Below are 19,123 nucleotides of genomic sequence, written 5' to 3'. Positions count from 1 at the left end.
ATTGAAAATGAGATTTCCAAATTATACATTTTCACGTATTATTGTTTTAATTAATTAATTAATTTGTATTGTTGAAATGTAAAAAGGCTATTGATTTTTACATTTTTCAAAAGATTTTCAGGAGGGAGATTAAGGATGGCAGAGTAGGAAAATGTGGAGCTCACCTCCCGCCATGAACACATCAAAAACACATCTACATGTGGAAAAATTCTCACTGAAAACAAACTGGAGGCTCGCAGAAAGACTCTTATACAACCAAAGCTATAAGAAACATCCATACAGAATTGGGTAGGAAGGGAAGAAATCAGGTGGGGACCTGTGCCCCCGGGAGAGGACACAGAAGAGGAGGAGGATTACACAGGCTTGGAGATCCTCCCTGTGGAGTGAGTGGTTCAAAACACATATTAGGTGCCCCAGCCTGGAGTCCAACTCTGGGAGGACAAGTCTCCTGAGCTCTGAGTGCAGGCCTTGAAGAAACTTAGACTCCACTCTTTGAGTGCACACACACTTGCTTACTCCTGAAACAAGGTGGAGGATGCAGACTGAAACTGCCTGGGACTCTGGCCAGTTTTCCGCAACCACCCTACAATGCGCCCCAGCTTCAGCTGAGCACCTGTTCCAACCCTGCTTGCTCCACAGAACAGCTCCACACTAGGGCGAGTATTGCTGTGGTTGAGGGGAGTACAGTTGTGAGGGACAGAGCTGGCTTGGACCCGGCACAGCATCTGAACATGGTGAGGGCAGATATTGCTGGTGCTTGTGGAAGCAGCAGATTGGAAGTGGTCTGGAACTCTGACTGGTGCCAGGAGCACAACAGCCCATGCCCCAACCCATGCTGAGTGCCCACTCCAGCCTATTTTCTCCAGCACTGATGCTGGGTGGGGGAGAGGGGGAGAAACAATTAGAGGGAACAGAGCTAACTTGGACCCAAGCCTCAGGGTTTCTGCTCCAGCAACCTAGAATGCAACCAGGCCTCCAATAGGGTCATGTTGGCCATTGGGCAGAGGAGAAGGCTTGGCTCACACCTGGCTCTGGCTCTAGCCCCTCCATCTCAAGCCCCACCTCCTACCAGGTTGATAGCTGCTAGCATACCCTGGGGAAAGACGTGACCCATGTTCACTTCAGATCCAGCCCTCCCAGCAAAGCCACTGGGCACATGTAGACTGCACAGGGATGCTCCAACACAAGGACACCCCTTCAAGACTGGAATAAGTAACTGTTTTACCTAATTTCATAGAGAGAGAGAGAAAGTTAAGCAAAATGAGGAGACAGAGGAATTTGTTTCAAATGAAGAACAAGAAAAAAGCCTTGCAAAAACAACTAATGAAACAGAAATAATTTACCAGATAAAGAGTTCAAAGCATTAGTAATGAGAATGCTAACTGAAGTAGGAAAAAGAATAGATGAACACAGTGAGAATTTTAACAAGGAACTAGAAAATACTTTTAAAAAACCCAGTCAGAACTGAAAAATATAATAATTGAAATAAAAAGCACACTAGAGGAATTAATAGCAGATTTGGTGATACAGAAGAACTCATAAGTGATCTGGAAGACAGAATAATGAAAATCACCCAATCAGAACAACAAAAAGAAAAAAAAATAAATGAAAACCGTTTAAGGGACCTCTGGGACAATATCAAGTATACCAACATTTGAATTATAGGGGTCCCAGAAGGAGAAGAGAAAGAAAAGGGTTGAAAATATATTTGATAAAATTATGGTTGGAAACTTCTCAACCCAGAAAATGATAGATATCTAGGTACAGAAAGCACAGAGGGTCCCAAACAAGGTGAACCCAAATACACTCACAACAAGATATATCATAATTAAAATGGCAAAAGTTAAAGAGAGAATTCTAAAGGCAGCAAGAATAAAACAAAGAGTCATATACAAGGGAACCTCTCATAAGGCTATCAGCTGATTTTTCTCGAGGCCAGAAGGGAGTGGCATGATATATATAAAGTGCTGAAAGGGAAAAACCTGCAACCTAGGATACTCTACCCAGAAAGATTATCACTTAGAATTGGAGAAATAAAAAACTTCTCAGACAAGCAAAAACTAAAAGAGTTCATCAATCCTAAACTGACCTTAAAAGAAATGTTAAAGAGCCTTCTCTAAGTGAAAAAGACAATAGCAAGAAGTAAGAATCTGTAGGGAAGGAAAAATCCCACTAGTAAAACCAAATATATAGTAAAAAAAAAAAAAAAAAAAAGTGGATCAACCACTTAAAAGAAGCTAATATGAAGACTGAAAGACAAAAAAATTGTAAAATCAACTATAACTACAATAAACAGTAAAGGGATAAACATGAAGATGTAAAATATGATATCAAAAAACAAAGCATGAGTGGTGCTGGGAAAACTGGACAGCTACATGTAAAAGAATGAAATTAGAACACTCCCTAACACCATACACAAAAATAAACTCAAAATGGATTAAAGCCCTAAATGTAAGGCCAGACACATAGGCAGAACACTCTATGACATAAATCACAGCAAGATCCTTTTTGACCCACCTCCTAGAGAAATGGAAATAAAAACAAAAATAAACAAATGGGACCTAATGAAACTTAAAAGCTTTTGCAAAGCAAAGGAAAAGAGGAAAAGACGAAAAGACAACCCTCAGAATGGGAGAAAATATTTGCAAATGAATCAATGGACAAAGGATTAATCTCCAAAATATATAAACAGCTAATGAAGCTCAATATTAAAAAAACAAACAACCCAATCCAAAAATGGGCAGAAGACCTAAATAGACATTTCTCCAAAGAAGACATACAGATGGCCAAGAAGAACAGGAAAAGCTGCTCAACATCACTAATTATTAGATAAATGCAAATCAAAACTACAATGAGGTATCACCTCACACCAGTTAGAATGGGCATCATCAGAAAATCTACAAACAATAAATGCTGGAGAGGGTGTGGAGAAAAGGGAACCCTCTTGCACTGTTGGTGGGAATGTAAATTGATACAGCCACTATGGAGAACAGTATGGATGTTTCTTAAAAAACTAAAAATAGAACTACCATATGACCCAGCAATCCCACTACTGGGCATATACCAGAGAAAACCATAATTCAAAAAGACACATGCACCCCAATGTTCACTGTAGCACTATTTACGATAGCCAGGTCATGGAAGCAACCTAAATGCCCATTGCCAGATGAATGGGTAAAGAAGATGTGGTACATATATACAATGGAATATTACTCAGCCATGAAAAGGAACAAAATTGGGTCATTTGTAGAGATGTGGATGGATCTAGAGACTGTCATACAGAGTGAAGTAAGTCAGAAAGAGAAAAACAAATATCATATATTAATGCATATATGTGGAACCTAGAAAAATGGTACAGATGAACCGGTTTGCAGGGCAGAAATAGAGACAGATGTAGAGAACAAATGTATGGACACCAAGGGGGGAAAATGGCAGGAGGGCTGGTGGTGGTGGGATGAATTGGGAGATTGGGATTGACATATATACACTATTATGTATAAAATAGATAACTAATAAGAACCTGCTGTATAAAAAAATAAATAAAATAAAATTGTTTTAAAAAAATAATTAATTAAAATAAAACAAAAAACAAAGCATGGGGAGGGGAGTTAAAAAATGTAGATCTTTAAAATGTGGTTGAATTTAAATGACAACCAGTTTAAAACAAGTAATATAGGTCAACATATATGAACCTCATGGTAACCACAAATCAAAAACCTACAATAGATACACAAAAGCTAGAGAGAAAGGAACACGAGCATACCACTAAAGAAAATGATCAAACCACTTGGGAAGAAACTAAGAGAAAAAGAAAAAAAGAGAGAAAAACTATAAATATAACCATAAAACAAACAATAAAATGGCAATAAATACATACCTGTCAATAATCACTTTAAATGTCAATAGACTAAGTACTCTAATAAAAAGACATAAAGTGGCTGATTGGGTGAAAAAACAAGACCCATCTATATGCTGCTTACACTATATTCACCAGACTAAGACATACACACACTGAAAGTGAGGAAATAGAAAAAGATACTCCACACAAATGGAAATGAAAAGAAAGCTGGGATAGCAGCACCCATATCAGACAAAATGGACTTTAAAACAAAGTCTATAACAAAAGATAAAGAAGGACATTATATAATGATACATAAAGATGAGAACATAATAACACTCATTAACATATGCACCTAATGTAGGAGTACTTACATATATAAAGCAAATATTAACAGACATCAAGGGAGAAATTGACAACAATACAATAATAGTAGGGAATTTTAACAACCCACTTACATCAATGGACAGATTATCCAGACATAAAATCAATAAGGAAACAGTGGTCGTAAATGACACATTAGACCAGCTGGACTTACCAGATATCTACAGGACATTCAATCCAGAAACAGCAGAGCACACATTCTTGTAGAGTGCACATGGAACATTCTCCAGGATAGGTCACATGCTAGGCCACAAAACAAGTCTCAACAAATTTAAGAGGATAAAAATTATATCAAACATTTTTTCTGACCACAATGGTATGACATTAGAAATCAATTACAGGAAGAAAAATGGGAAAAACACAAACACACAGAGACTAAACAACATGCTACTAAAAGTTAACAGGTCAATGAAGAAATCGAAGAGGAAACCAGAAAATACCTTGAGATATATAAAAGTTTAAAAGAAAACCCAACTTCCCAAAATCTATGGGATGCAGCAAAAGCAGTTCTAAAAGGGAATTTTATAGCAATACAAGCCTCCCTCAAGAAACAAGAAAAATATAAACAACCTAACCTATCATCTAAAGGAATTATAAAAAGAAGAGAAACAAAGCTGAAAGTCGGTAGAAAGAAGAAAATAATAAAGATCAGAGAGGAAATTAATAAAATAGACACAAGCAAAAACCACAATAGAAAAGAGCAATAAAACCAAGAGCTATTTTTTTAAGATAAACAAAATTGATAAACCTTTAGTCAAACTCATCAAGAGAAGGGGACCCAAATAAGAAATGAAAGAGGAAAGATAACAATCAATATCACAGAGATACAAAAAGTCATAAGAGAATACTACAAACAGTTATATGCTCACAAATTGGACGACCTAGAAGAAATGGACAAATTTCTAGAAACATATTAACACCCAAGCCTAAATCAGGAAGAAACAGACAATCTGAAGAGACAGATCATTAGTAATGAAAAAACTCCCAACAAACAGAAGTCTAGCACCAGACAGCTTCACAGGGGAATTCTACCAAACACATAAAGAAGAACTAATACCCCTCCTTCTCAAATTATTCCCCAAAATTGAAGGGGAGGGAACACGTCCAAATTCTTTATATGAGACCACCATTTCCCTGATACCAAAAGCAAAGACACTACAAAAAAAAAGAAAATTAAGGCCAATATCTTTGATGAATATAGATTTAAAAATCCTCAACAAAACGTTAGCAGAAGAAATTAAACAATATATAAAAAGGATCATAAATGAAGATCAAGTAGAATTTATTCCAGGGATGCAAGGATGGTTCAATATCCACAAATTAATCAATGAGATACATCACAGTAGCAAAATGAAAGATAAAAATCATATGATCATCTCAATAGACTCAGAAAAAGCACTTGACAAAATTCAGCATCCATTCATGATAAAAATTCTCACCAATATTGGTGTAGAGCAGGGGTCCCCAACCCCCGGGCCGTGGACCAGTACCAGTCCGCAGCCTGTTAGGAATGGGGCTGCACAGCAGGAGGTGAGTGGTGGGCAAGCGAGCGAAGCTTCATCTGTATTTACAGCTGCTTCCCATCACTCGCATTAACACCTGAGCTCCACCTCCTGTCAGCATTATGGTGAGTCGTATAATCATTTCATTATATATTACAATGTAATAATAGTAGAAATAAAGTGCACAATAAGTGTAATGTGCTTGAATCATCCCAAAACCATTCCTCCCCCACCCCCACCATGGCTGTGGAAAAACCATCTTCCACGAAACTGGTCCCTGGTGCCAAAAAGGTTGAGGACCGCTGGTATGGAGGAAAGATATCTCAACATAATAAAGGCCATTTATGACAAACCCACAGCTAACATTATACTCAACAGTGAAAAGCTGAAAGTGTTTCCCCTAAAATCAGGAACAAGACAAGACTCTCACCACTTCTATTTAACATAGTATCCGAAGTCTTAGCCACACCAAACAGACAAGAAAAAGAAGTAAAGGGGACTTCCCTGTTGGTCCAGTGGTAAAGAATCTGCCTTCCAATGCAAGGGATGCAGGTTCAATCCCTGGTCGGGGAACTAAGATCCCACATGCTACAGGGCAACTAAGACTGCGCACCACAACTATTGAGCTCGCATGCCTCAATGAGAGAGCCCATGTGCTGCAAACTACAGAGGCCACATGCTCTGGAGCCTGCGCACCACAACTAGAGAGAAGCCCAAGTGCTGCAACTAGAGAGAAGCCTAAGCACTGCAACGAAGAGACTGCACGCCATAATGAAAGATCCCGCGTGCCTCAACAAAGATCCCATACGGCACAACTAAGACCAGATGCACCCAAAAAAAATAAATAAATAGGGAAAATAGATAAATATAAAAAAGAAAAAGAAGTAAAAGGTATCCAAAATGGAAGGGAAGAAGTAAAACTCACTATTTGCTGATGACATGATATCATATATCAAAAACCTTAAAGTCTCCACCAAAAATACTATTAAAACTAATATGTGAATTCAGTAAAATTGCAGGATACAAGATTAATATACAGAAATGTGTTGCTTTTCTCTACACTAATAATGAACTACTAGAAAGAGAAATTAAGAAAACAATTCCATTTACAATTGCATCAAAAAGAATAAAATAACTAGGGATAGATTTAACTAAGGAGGTGAAAGACCTATATTCTGAAAACTCTAAGACACTGATGAAGGAAATTAAAGATGATACAAATAAATGGAAAGATATTCCATGTTCATATACTGGAAGAATTAATACTGTTAAAATGTCCATACTACCCAAAGCAATCTACGGATTTAATGTAATCCCAATCAAAATACCCAAGACATTTTTCACAGAACTAGAACAAACGGTTCTAAAATTTATACCCCAAATAGTCAAAGCAATCTTGAGGAAAAACAACAAAGCTGGAGGTATCATGCTCCCTGACTTCACACTATACTACAAAGCTACAGTCAGCAAAACAGTATGGTACTGGCACAAAAGCAGACACGTGGATCAATGGAACAGAACAGAGAGCCCAGAAATACACCTATGCATCTATGGTCAATTAATCTATGACAAAGGAGGCAAGAATATACAACGGAGAAAAGATAGCCTCTTCAGTAAATGGTGGTGGGAAAACTGGACAAGTATATAAAAGAATGAGATTAGAACATTTCCTCAAACCTTATACAAAAATAAACTCAAAATGGATTAAAGATCTAAATGTAAACCTGGACACCATAAAACTCCTAGAAGAAAATATAGACAGAATACACTTTGACATAAACTGTAGCAATATTTTTTTTGATCTGTCTCCTGAGGCAAAGGAAATAAAAGTAAAAATAAACAAATAGGACCTAATTAAACTTAAAAGCTTTTGCACAGCAAAGGAAACCACTGACAAAATGAAAAGGCAACCTACTGAATGGGAGAAAATACTTGCAAATAATATGAGTGATAAGGACTTAATACCAAAAATATATAAACTGCTCATGCAACTCAATATCAAAAAACCAAACAACCCAATTAAAAAATGGGCAGAAGAACTGAATAGACCTTTTTTCAAAGAAGATATATAAATGGCCTATAGGCACGTGAAAACATTCTCAACATCGACAATCATCAGAGAATTGCAAATCAAAATTAAAAATGAGATATCACCTCACACCTGTCAGAATGGCTATCAGGAAAATGTCTACAAATAACAAATGCTGGAAATGATGTGGAGAAAAGGGAACCCTAGTACACTGTTGCTGGGAAAGTAAATTGGTGCAGCCCCTATGGGAAACAATATGGAGGTTCCTCAAAAAACTGAAGATAGAACTACCATATGATCTAGAAATTCCACTCCTGGGTATATATCTGAAGAAAATGAAAACACTAATTCAAAAAGGTATGTGCACCCCAATGTTCATACCAGCATTATTTATAATAGCCAAGATATGGAAGCAACCTAAGGGTCCATCAGCAGATGAATGGATAAAGAACATGTGATATATATACACAATGGAATACTACTCAGACATAAAATTAATGAAATTTAGCAGTTGTGACAACATGGATGGACCTGGAGGGTATTATACTTAATGAAATAAGTCAACAGGGAAGGAAACACTGTATGTTAACACTTATACGTGAAATCTAAAAAAATTAAACCAAAGAATATATAAAACAAAACAGAAACAGACTCACATGTATAGAGAACAAACTAGTGGTTACCAGTGGGGAGAGGGAGGGGGACGGGCAAGATAAGGGTAGTGGATTAAGCAATACAAACTACTATGTATAAAATAAATAAGCTACAAGGATATATTGTACAGCACAGGGAATATTTTATAATAATAAAATATTTTATAATAACTTTAAATAGAGTATAATCTATAAAAACATATAATCACAATGCTGTACACCTGAAACTAATATAATATTGTAAATCAACTGTACTTCAATAAAAAATAGTAAAATAAAATTAAAAAGATTTTTCAGTAGCATTATTTTCATACCCTCAGCTGAAGTCAATCAAAGAAAATACAGTTAGTTCATTAAGTAATATATCTCTTTCTCACCGAAAGGCCTATTCTAAAATCAAGTTTCTGATGACAAAGTAATAATAATAATGACAAAGTAATAACAATAACAATAATAACCACTCCCATTTAGCAAATGTTTCAAAATGGAAGAACTCAGTTTTGGAGCTTTATTTTCATTTTTTTCTATCTTAAGATGCTACATAATTAAACAGAATTGCTTTAGTCTTATAGCATAAAAAAATTCATAGTCTAATTTTCAATTACTGCTTCTCAGATTCCTCTTCCTTTCTTCTACCACCCAAAGCTGGTTACTCTCTCTCCTAACCATTCTGCAGCCTGATTCATGCTTCCTGATTCAAAATTAAAGCCCATCTGAGAAAGATCGGAGCTGGAGGATAAGTATGCTAGAAGTATGAGTGGTGGTGAGGATTTGTGGAAAAATAATATGTGCTGCTTGTTAGCATCACCCTCCTACTGTTTCTTTTCCATTAAAAAGAAAATCTAGAGTTGACTGTTGCTACTGAAAATGTCCCTGCCTATGATAGATGTCATTTATTTACACAGAAGAACATTTCCTTACAGCTGTTTTTGAACCTTCAAATAAATCACACCTCCCACAATAATGTAGAGATAAGGGGCCAGCACAGCTCTCAGCTGGCAATGCTCAGCTTAACCCACTTACATTCATTAGGACACAGGAGTTTAGGGCACAGCATTTACTATAATCCGTGACTATAAGAAAATGTGAGATGAAATATATTAAATAAATTAAACATGCATTAAACATCTCTGAATCACAGTTCAATTTCACTAAGTGAACCAACAGTAAATTATTGATAGTTTGGTCCCCTTTAAGAGAACAAAGCAGCAACTGATTTCAGTGTACTGGGTAAATTAGTCACTATATGCATTTCATTCATGACTTGCACATCTCACATCTCACATTGCCACAATACAATTATTTTTGACTTCAAAGTCTGTTTATTGGTCCCATGAAACTGATGGCTTGGAAAAATCGAAGACATGGGAAAGAAACCTCTGAAGTTAATGAATAGTGTGGTGGATTCCTCTATGGATGTGATCCCATTGTGATGGGGATATCATGATGGACTCCAGTTCCCAAGGTCAGCATCACCAATAAAACTAAGAATGCCTTGGTAATCCAGCAACATGTACCAAGGCCTACAAATGGTTAAAATTACCTTTACAATATTCCATTGTGGTATTATTTACAGTTCCCTTTGTTATTTAATAAGAACATTCACCTCCCCCAACCAAATAATTTACTGCACATTTTAAACTGTCTAAAGGATTATGGTGTGTGTCTGTGTGTGTGTGTGTGTGTGTGTGTGTGTGTGTGTGCACAGGGAGGGGTAATTTTTAAGGCAAGACCTGTGAGATATCATCAATCATTAATGTCTTTTTAAATATGGCTAAGATAAATTTAAACCTCAAGATATAGTAGATTCCTTAACCCAGTGTTCCGTTCTATGCATGCTACCTCTACAAGGTGATTTTCTTTATAATACACCAATAGTAAAGAAAGAAACCGCTAGAGCAAGGAGCTGTGACTAAAGCAGAAGCTGAGTTATTGCTCTGCACTGTTTTCCTCATGTGAAGTTATTATGGACTTGAATTGTGTCCCCCCCATACCAAATTCATATATTGAAGACCTCACCCCCAGTGCAACTGCGTTTCGAAATAGGGTCTTTAGAGAGATAATTCAGGTTAAATGAGGTTACGTGGGTAGGGCCCTTATAGGATTGGTGTCCTCATAAGCAGAGGAAGAGACACCAGAGATTCTCTCTCTACACACAAGCACAAAGGAAAGGCCATGTGAGCACACATCAAGAAGGTAGCCATCCACAAGCCAGGAAGAGAGCCTTCACCAGAAACCAAATTTTCTGGCACCATGATCATGGACTTCTAGCTCTACAACTTTTAGAAAATAACTGTCTGTTGTTTAAGCTGCCCACTCTTGCATTTTGTTACGGCAGCCTCAGCTAATACGGAGGGTCATCTTTTAATTGTTTGCTCTCCTCTTGTAGCCTCTGAACTTCACCTGCAACCTCCTACCTTCATCCATCTCTTAACTTCAGTGTCCTCCCAAGTTGGGGAAATCAGAGATTTAGACATTGTTGGTGTTTCTGTCTTTAATGCAGTTGTGGATTTCTTTTATTTCTGCAACATGCAATTTATTATTTTCTGCTAACCATTCAAACACACCTAAGTTTTGGATCCATGTCTTCTGGTTTTGCCTCTGGTCATGTTGCTTCTATTGCTATCAGAAGTGGGAGCAGACACAGATTGGACCCTAAATATGTGTTTACTTTTCTCACTGGGATCCTAACTGGAAGGATGTAACATCACAGATGCATCAAACCCTCTTCTGTACCAATGTGGTGCCAAGATCTTTACTTTAAAACATGCTTTCAATCTGTCAGATTGCCAAGTTTTAGGATGATGGTGACAACTTTGATGAAGGGCCTCAGAATCTGAGCTTGTGCCTGTGTCTTGATGCTCAGGACATGCTCCACCTTCATCATGTTCATCAAAAGCAGGGGAATCACTGCAAGGGAACTGACCTCCTGAGAGGTCACCTTCAATAATAAGAATAATAATAATAGTAGTAGTAGTAAAAAGCCTGTCTTGGTGGGTCATTTATGAGATGAGGGGGCTGTGTATTCTTCTTGCATCAGTACATTTATTTTAGTTTCCTATTAATTCTTATAGTTTTTCAGTTCATTCTTTTTTTTTCTTAGTATATAATTATACCATCTGCAAATGAGGATAATTTTGCATTTCCTTTCTAATAATTATATCTCTTATTTCAGTTTCATATCTTATGGCTTTGATTAGTGCTTTCAGGACAATTAGATAACAATGATAATAATAGGCATTTTTGTTTTCCACCTGATTTTAATTGGATATTATTAAAAATGAAGTCCGCCACCGATTTGAGATGAATATTGTTACAGAAACAACATATGTTAGTGAAATTTTATATGTGAGTTCAAAAAGATAGTTAAAAATAAGATGAGTGTAAATTTTTTCTAGATTTTTTTCTGATTTTATTGAAATTACCAAATTGTTTTTTTCCTTTCTGACCTATTGTAGGAAGTAGGACACTAATTGTTTTCCTAATAATCAACTAATTTTGTATAATGCACATGATTTTGAATACAAAATGGATAAACCAGACCACCCTCTAAGGAATGTTTAATCACTAAACATGTTGAACACATTTCTGCCCTGTAAAAGATTTATATTCAACTATGATCCCAATCAGCAAGCTTCTCTTCCCACTAAAGGGAACAAATTATAACCCTTTCAACTGCTGCAGTAAATAGAAAACAGACTGCTGATTATACAGAAAGAGGAAAAACAGACATAGGACAGAGCATGCAGATTAGAGAGGAGCCATTCCCCCCTTAATACTAAGTAAATAGAAGCAGGCATTTTGCAAAGTGCATTAAAGGGAACAGACTGCTGTAGAAATCAATTGATAAAAACTTGTCAACTAAAACAAACTTTTAGCAATTACATTAGCAAATAATTAGAATAATGTGTAAATAGTAGTAAAGACCCTGCAACAAAGGAACCACATGGATCTGTGTCTCTTCCTTTTGTGCCCATAGCATTCCGGGCTTATCTCTATTATTCAGTAGTATATCTAGTATCGGGAAGGATACTACTGAACAATAGGACTTATGATTGCAGTTATGAGAAATAATTCAATGGCATTAAGCAGGAAGTGCCCTGACACTTTGCAGTGGGAGAAAATTTGTCTCCAGCTGAGACTCCAGCAAGTAAACAATGATTCCTGTCCATAGGAAATCTATTTAACTCTCCCTGTATTAAAAGCGTAACAGAAATTCATGCACAGAAAGAACTCTCATCATGGCCAAAATGCAGCAGGCAGAGCCACTGAGTGGAAGGTGACTTATCATACATCATAGTTACTGGAAGTTTCCATACGGAGCTGGCACCCTATATAATATATTGAAAAGCCAATCCCATACGAAACAAGTGATAAAGATTTGAAAAGAAGTATCCTGTAGTGAAAAGATGGTGGGAGTTAACATCAGGGAGCTGAATCTTGGTTGAGATATTTCTACATGTCCATGAGCAGTTACATAAAATCTGAGACTATTTTTCTTCATCTGTAAAAAGGATATAATAATATTCACCTTGAGAAGATATCAGAACTATTTGAAATGTATATGTTTAGCACAGGGCCACATATGGTAAGTATTCAATAAGACATGGTTTGTTACTTTATTATTATTGAAGCAAACCTAGAGAAATATAACAGATACTTTAAAATATATTTAGATAGAAATGAAGACCCTGACACAAAGAAGTGACATTTTCAGGACAGAACACTGTGGGGCAAGAATGTGGAACACAGAAAAATATGAATAAAACTTGGGAAAGAGGACCTCAGTATGCATGAGGGTGGGGAGGGAAGGACCTCCCCTAAGCTCTTAGTCAAAATTAGTCCCTCAGGGAGGAAAATGGGAAATTTGTATCTGAGTACACAATATATATTTTACAGGTATTTGAATTTATGTTCATGTTAAGGTATAATAACATATGCATTGTTTCATTCTGAAGTATGGGATCCACAATTCTCAAGGAATCTTCTCTTCATCTCCATAAAATTCCATGTTAGATAACCACATACAGAGATAGCCTCAAAAGAGACCCCAGAAATTCTGGAGTCCAGCATGAGCAGAATGAGTAAGCAGTACCTTTTACAGAATCATGTTTTAATAACACTCATTTTTGCCTGGCCAGATTATGTATCTTAACACATCACCTTGTATTTTACGTGTTTGTTTCAGTGCCTGTGACTCATTTAACTGTGAGTTCCCTGAAAGCAGGTACAGTTTTGCTCACCCTTGTGTTTCTTAACACCATGCATGACAAGCAGAGCTGCCTTAGGGCCACTGCAGCACTTAGACACTTTTTAGAAGCACTGCTCCACATCATTTGAAACATGTTAAATTTTAAGAGCCACTTTATGGCTCATTAAAAAGATTATTTTGACTATAAAATTTTAAAGGTATTTATAATTCTATTTTTGGAATTTGGCTATAAGCCAAATACTTTATGATTGGTGCTAAATTCTCCACAGTGTCATAATGCACACCCAGGAATTCTTGCAAAGTGAAATAATCTAAATAACAAATTGTTTTCAATGGTCATGAAATTTTAATGGAAATGAACCTTAACAATTAATGAGGTTGGAACAATGTTAATTTTGGTAGACATTTAAACATTTATTATTTTTAATTTTTCTGGGCTATTTTCTTTTTAATATTTTGGAATCAATGATTTTTTTTTCAGTTCTTAAATATTGTCAATGACATTTGAAGAGCCAGAAGGCATATTGGTACACCATGGAGTAACCAGCACTGATGGCATAAAGTAGTTGGCCAATTAGTATTTCTGGATTAGATTGGTAATTTGAGAATATACACATGCCATTGGGTATTAGCCAAAGCCACAGCATGGTTTATGGTGCAGTTCTATTTAGTGCTGTCGCTACTAAGCCATTTTACGCATAGCAGTGGTTGGCTATGTCAGTAATAATGTTGGCAAGTTGAGAAAGCAGCATTTCTAGAACAAGAGGGTTAAGTTCGCTGTCAGAACAGGCCAGAGGCTGAAGTCATCCCATAGATGTCAGCAGGGGGCAACCCACGTGAAAGCAGACAAACAGAAGTCAAACACCCTCAGATTTTGCAGAGAGAAGTTGGGCCTCACACATATTGGCAATATTAGAGCCAGGCCTTGTGGCTGATACTCATTAAAGGAGAGAGAGCTGGCAGGTGGACTCACAAACATTTCTCTGATTCCACCTTCTCTAGGGAGACCTGCCTTGACAAACCCTGTTCCCCAGACTGAGTGTGAATGACTGCAATGAACAGATGCTCCTGAGCACAGGAGGCCATCTTATTCCTCAGATGTACTGTATAACAGGAAGAAAACAACAACTTGAAATAGCTGAGAGAGACATTCAAGAGAGCAGTTGGATCGATCCTAGGGTGAGATGGCTTGTGTTTGCTTAGTCACCATCACCCTGGTGGCAATTCTGTCACTCTTAAAGAGCCTTTTACCTGTCCACACTGGATCTCTAGGTCTCAACTGGGTCACTATCTGCCCAGGAAACAGTACTGTATTCAAGACTGCACTGTCATCTCTAGGCAGGCCGGAAACAGATTTGAGAGTTTTAAAGCCTATCTGGATGGATATGATTCATAAAACCTCTGATTTTTGCACATCGGATTATTCTTTCAGGATCGTTCCAGGGTGAGAATCCTAAACACTAGACTTGGAACAGAGTCTAGGTAGATAGTTATTTACAACTGAAAATTTCATTTGCCTTAATGATTCCCAAGTATACCTGAACCTTAACTGGATATCTAACTAACTCCAAATTATGCTTGAATTGCATCAATTATTCAACATTTTTCTTAAAGTGTGATGAGTACAGAATTACCAGTCATCTGTTGGCATAAAGTTAAGACCTGTACAAAATACATCTCTCTTGGCAATATGTCTCCAGAAACTCGATAATCATATCCATGTTTGGATGCTCTCTTACTAAAGGCTTTTGTGAGATACAGAAATGGCAAGTATTGTGTTATAGCTGTCATACTTTAGAGAAAATGACCATGTTGCTGGAGCAAAATTAACTAGTCCAAAGATGCTAAGCCTTAGAGAAGAGGGCTAGAAGCTAACATGCATTGAGGATCTACTATGTGTTAATAAGGTCTCTCTCTCCTTCTCACTCTATAGATGCAGATATAGACACATCTTTTTTAAGCATTGCATCGCAATTGTGTTTGTCTGTAACTCTGACCTCTTTCAAAGCAAAATCTGGTACCATGAATAACACAAATAGGATTCTAGATGATTTTGGAGCACTTTCTTATTTGCTTAATAACCTTCAGTGGCTCCCTATCTCCCACTGGATCAAGTTTGAATAATTCTGCCTGCTTTTCAAGGTCCTCACTGGTCTCCCTACCCAGCCAGTCTTATTTTTCTTTCCCACATATTCCCTCTGAGCAATGTGGATCAGTATTTGCACTGACCTGTAAACATATACTCATTGCCACCTCCAAGGTTCTTTCTTTCCTCTTCTGTCACCTATGCAAATTGTCACCAATTCTTCAAGGATCCCTTCACAGTTCATCATTTAGCAGAGTTGAGTGAGCAGAAATCCTAGACTTTTGTTGTTGTCATGTTGTAACATGATCTTACCTATAATACAGTAATTCACAAAGCATGGATTTAAAACAATGATATTGTAATGAAGTCAGTGGACATTTATGGCAAAGGAAGCTTTGAGGCTTTATCTCTTTAGAATAAAGCAAAACGCATAGCTGAAGCTGAACTGCAAATTACAACTCTAAGTCCTTTGGAATTTAAGGGGTAGCATTTTTCATGAGACCTTAGGTCAACAATGTAGCATTTAACCCTCCACTGAACACTTGAACATAAGCTTGACAAACTCCATTTTTAAAGTTATCAAGTTCTGAAATACAGTCAGTACACAGTATTTGAATCTATGGTGCTACCACCTCCATAATAAATAAAACTTGAGGGGTAAATAAAATATCCACCTTCTTTTTCTTTTCATGAAGGGAGACTGCTCTCCAAAACTGCTCTATAATTCAGAATAAAACTCATAGAGACTAAGCATAATAGTTCATATTTTCTTTATAGGCATTACAAGTAAGCATAACTATCAAAGTCATACAACTTTTTAGTTTTGAATGACATTCATTGTTCAGCAAAGGTTTTCCACACTATGGTTTTATGAAATCAAGCAGTTGTCAGAATTATTTATGGAAAGTTTCTTATATTTAAGGATTTTAAGCATAATTTTTAAAAATATTATTTTATGAAGATTTAAGATAATGAACACCAAATGAAATGGCCCATTCTTAGGTAAATAGAAAAATACAGTGCAGTTATACATGTCAGATGATCAGGTTTGAATCTGCTACTTTTAATCTAAGGTTGTTGATCTGATAAGAATTTCCTTCTATATAATCTAAAGTTACTTTTCAGTAAAAAAAAAAAAAAAAAAAAATCCAACAAGGAAACACAGGCCCTGTGCTAGGTACCAAGTGGTCAAAATCAGACACAGTTTCTGTCCTAGAGTTTTCAGGTTTTTGGAGAAGACAGACATGATGTACCAGGAAAGTAATAGCAAAATTAAACATGTTTCTGCCCTCAAGGAACTAGGCTACTGTTAGGGAGGGGCAGTATTGTGTAAGTAAACAAACAAATACATCATTCCAAATCAGTTGATCTTACGGAGAAAACATAGTGTACAGTGATGAAGAACAACAAGGAGAGGGACTAATTTAGACAGAGTTAAGAGGTGCTTTTCTTAGGAGAGACACGTGTGCTGAGGGCTAAAGTGTGAGAAGGATCCAGCCATTTAAAGAGGTGTTAGGGAGACGCAAAAGCATGTATAAAGGTCCTAAAACAAACAAACAAAAAGGTCTGTTTTTTCAAAGATCAGAGTGTATGCCACAGTAGCTAGAACAGAGGATGGAAGAGAAGAGAGACATGAAATAAGTTTATAAAAGATAGATTGCAGTCAGATCATCAGAACCATATAAGAAGTATCAAGGAATTTGAATTAGATCCTATGTAAAATGGGAGAGCATAAAGGGGGACAAAAATGATTTAAAGTTTAAATTGTTCCTCTTGGCAAATAAATAGACTATGAAAGAAGGAAGTCCAGTTGGACACTATTGCTGCCCTCCAAGGAAAAAGAGAGCGTATATTGTACTAGAGAGAAAGATAGAGAAATAGAGACCTGAGGCAGATTTCGAATGTAGACTCAAACAATCTGTTGCTAGATTGGCTGGGGCAATGCAGAGGATTAAGAAAAGTAAATTAAGGATGATGCCCAGGTTTCTGGCTTAAGCAACTAAGTGGATACTACTGACATCTACTGAGTTGAGGAAGTTTGAAAGTAGAATGAAATTTAAAGCAATGTGGGGTGGGATAGAGAGGAATTCAGCTGTAGTCACAGAGATTTTGAGATGCCTGTGAGATATTCTTTTTGAAATGTCAGGTGGGCAGTTAAATAGGTATATGAGGATACATTTGAAATGGGCATAATTGAGGGGTCCTCAGTCTGTAAATGATATATAAAATGATAGTAATAAGCAGTATCACCAGAAGAGAAAGGGTAAAGAGAGAAGAGAAGGGGATCCAAGCCCAAGTTCCAGGGCAAAAAGTAAAACTAAGCAAGAGACTGAGAAGTGGCCAGTGAAATCTGGGACACCAGACATCATGCAAATTAAAAGAAGGGAGTGTTTCAGGATATGTGTTGTATTACTGAGAAGTCAAGTACTCTTGGCTTTTACTCATTTATTGATTAACACCTGGGGGTTTATTTTAAAAGGTAAATAATGTTATCAAAATAACATCATGTAACAGTAATAATAATTCAGATAGAGTTGGTAAACTACTTCCACATACATTATCTGACTTGATCCCAACAGTAAGTATATTTTATTACTGATTGCATTATACACTTAAAGATACTGGGGCTCTTGCAAGCAACTAATATTTAATAATAAATTCAACAAGTATTGTGAACTCCTGTTGTGAGGGGCAAGTTCTAGACTCTGCAGATATATCTGTGAACAAAAGAAATCACTTCCCAGTACCCACAGGGACAGTATCCTTTGCAATGATTACAGAGTACCACACAAGGCTAATAATTATTAAGAAGTGCAGAGTTCTGACTGCAGAGGTTCACTTTTTAAAATCTTAATTACATTTTGTTAACAGTTCAGTAGTGGTAGGTATATTCTAATTGTGCAAGAGGTTCACTTTTTTGAATTCTTGTTACTGTGTTGAATACAAAAAAAAATACAAGTTTTATGTATTTGAAGACATACTACATTTAGTAAACTAAATATATATGGTTACTCTATGTCAATATATGACATATTGGGGGGGCGTCTATCTGCATCTTAAACCTTTCAAAAATCTTACCTATGCTCACAGAGTTCTTAATAATAGCAATGTTTGCCAAGATAAAAGCATGAAAATCTGTCCTGTTTGTGTCTGACCAAGTCCTTATCCATTTGGGCATTGTCCTGATAGTCTATCAATGCAGTCATTGGAACATATGGGTTTCCTGATCTCCCATACATATTCTCTATTTTGTTTTCATGGATAAAGTAAGTTTTAGAACTACTTTGACAAAATGCAAGGTTGCTAAGTTTGTGCTTTTTCGAACAATGCAGAAAAAAGAAATATCAACATATTTAATAGCATATACTTTATCTTCATTTTCTTATCCTCTTTTCCTTTAGGAATTTATTCCTGTCTAA

This window comes from Balaenoptera borealis, assembly GCF_965194805.1.
Source record: "Balaenoptera borealis genome assembly, chromosome: 7".
NCBI lineage: Eukaryota > Metazoa > Chordata > Mammalia > Artiodactyla > Balaenopteridae > Balaenoptera > Balaenoptera borealis.
The sequence above is the reverse complement of the archived record's forward strand: the minus strand, read 5'-3'. Positions refer to the sequence as shown.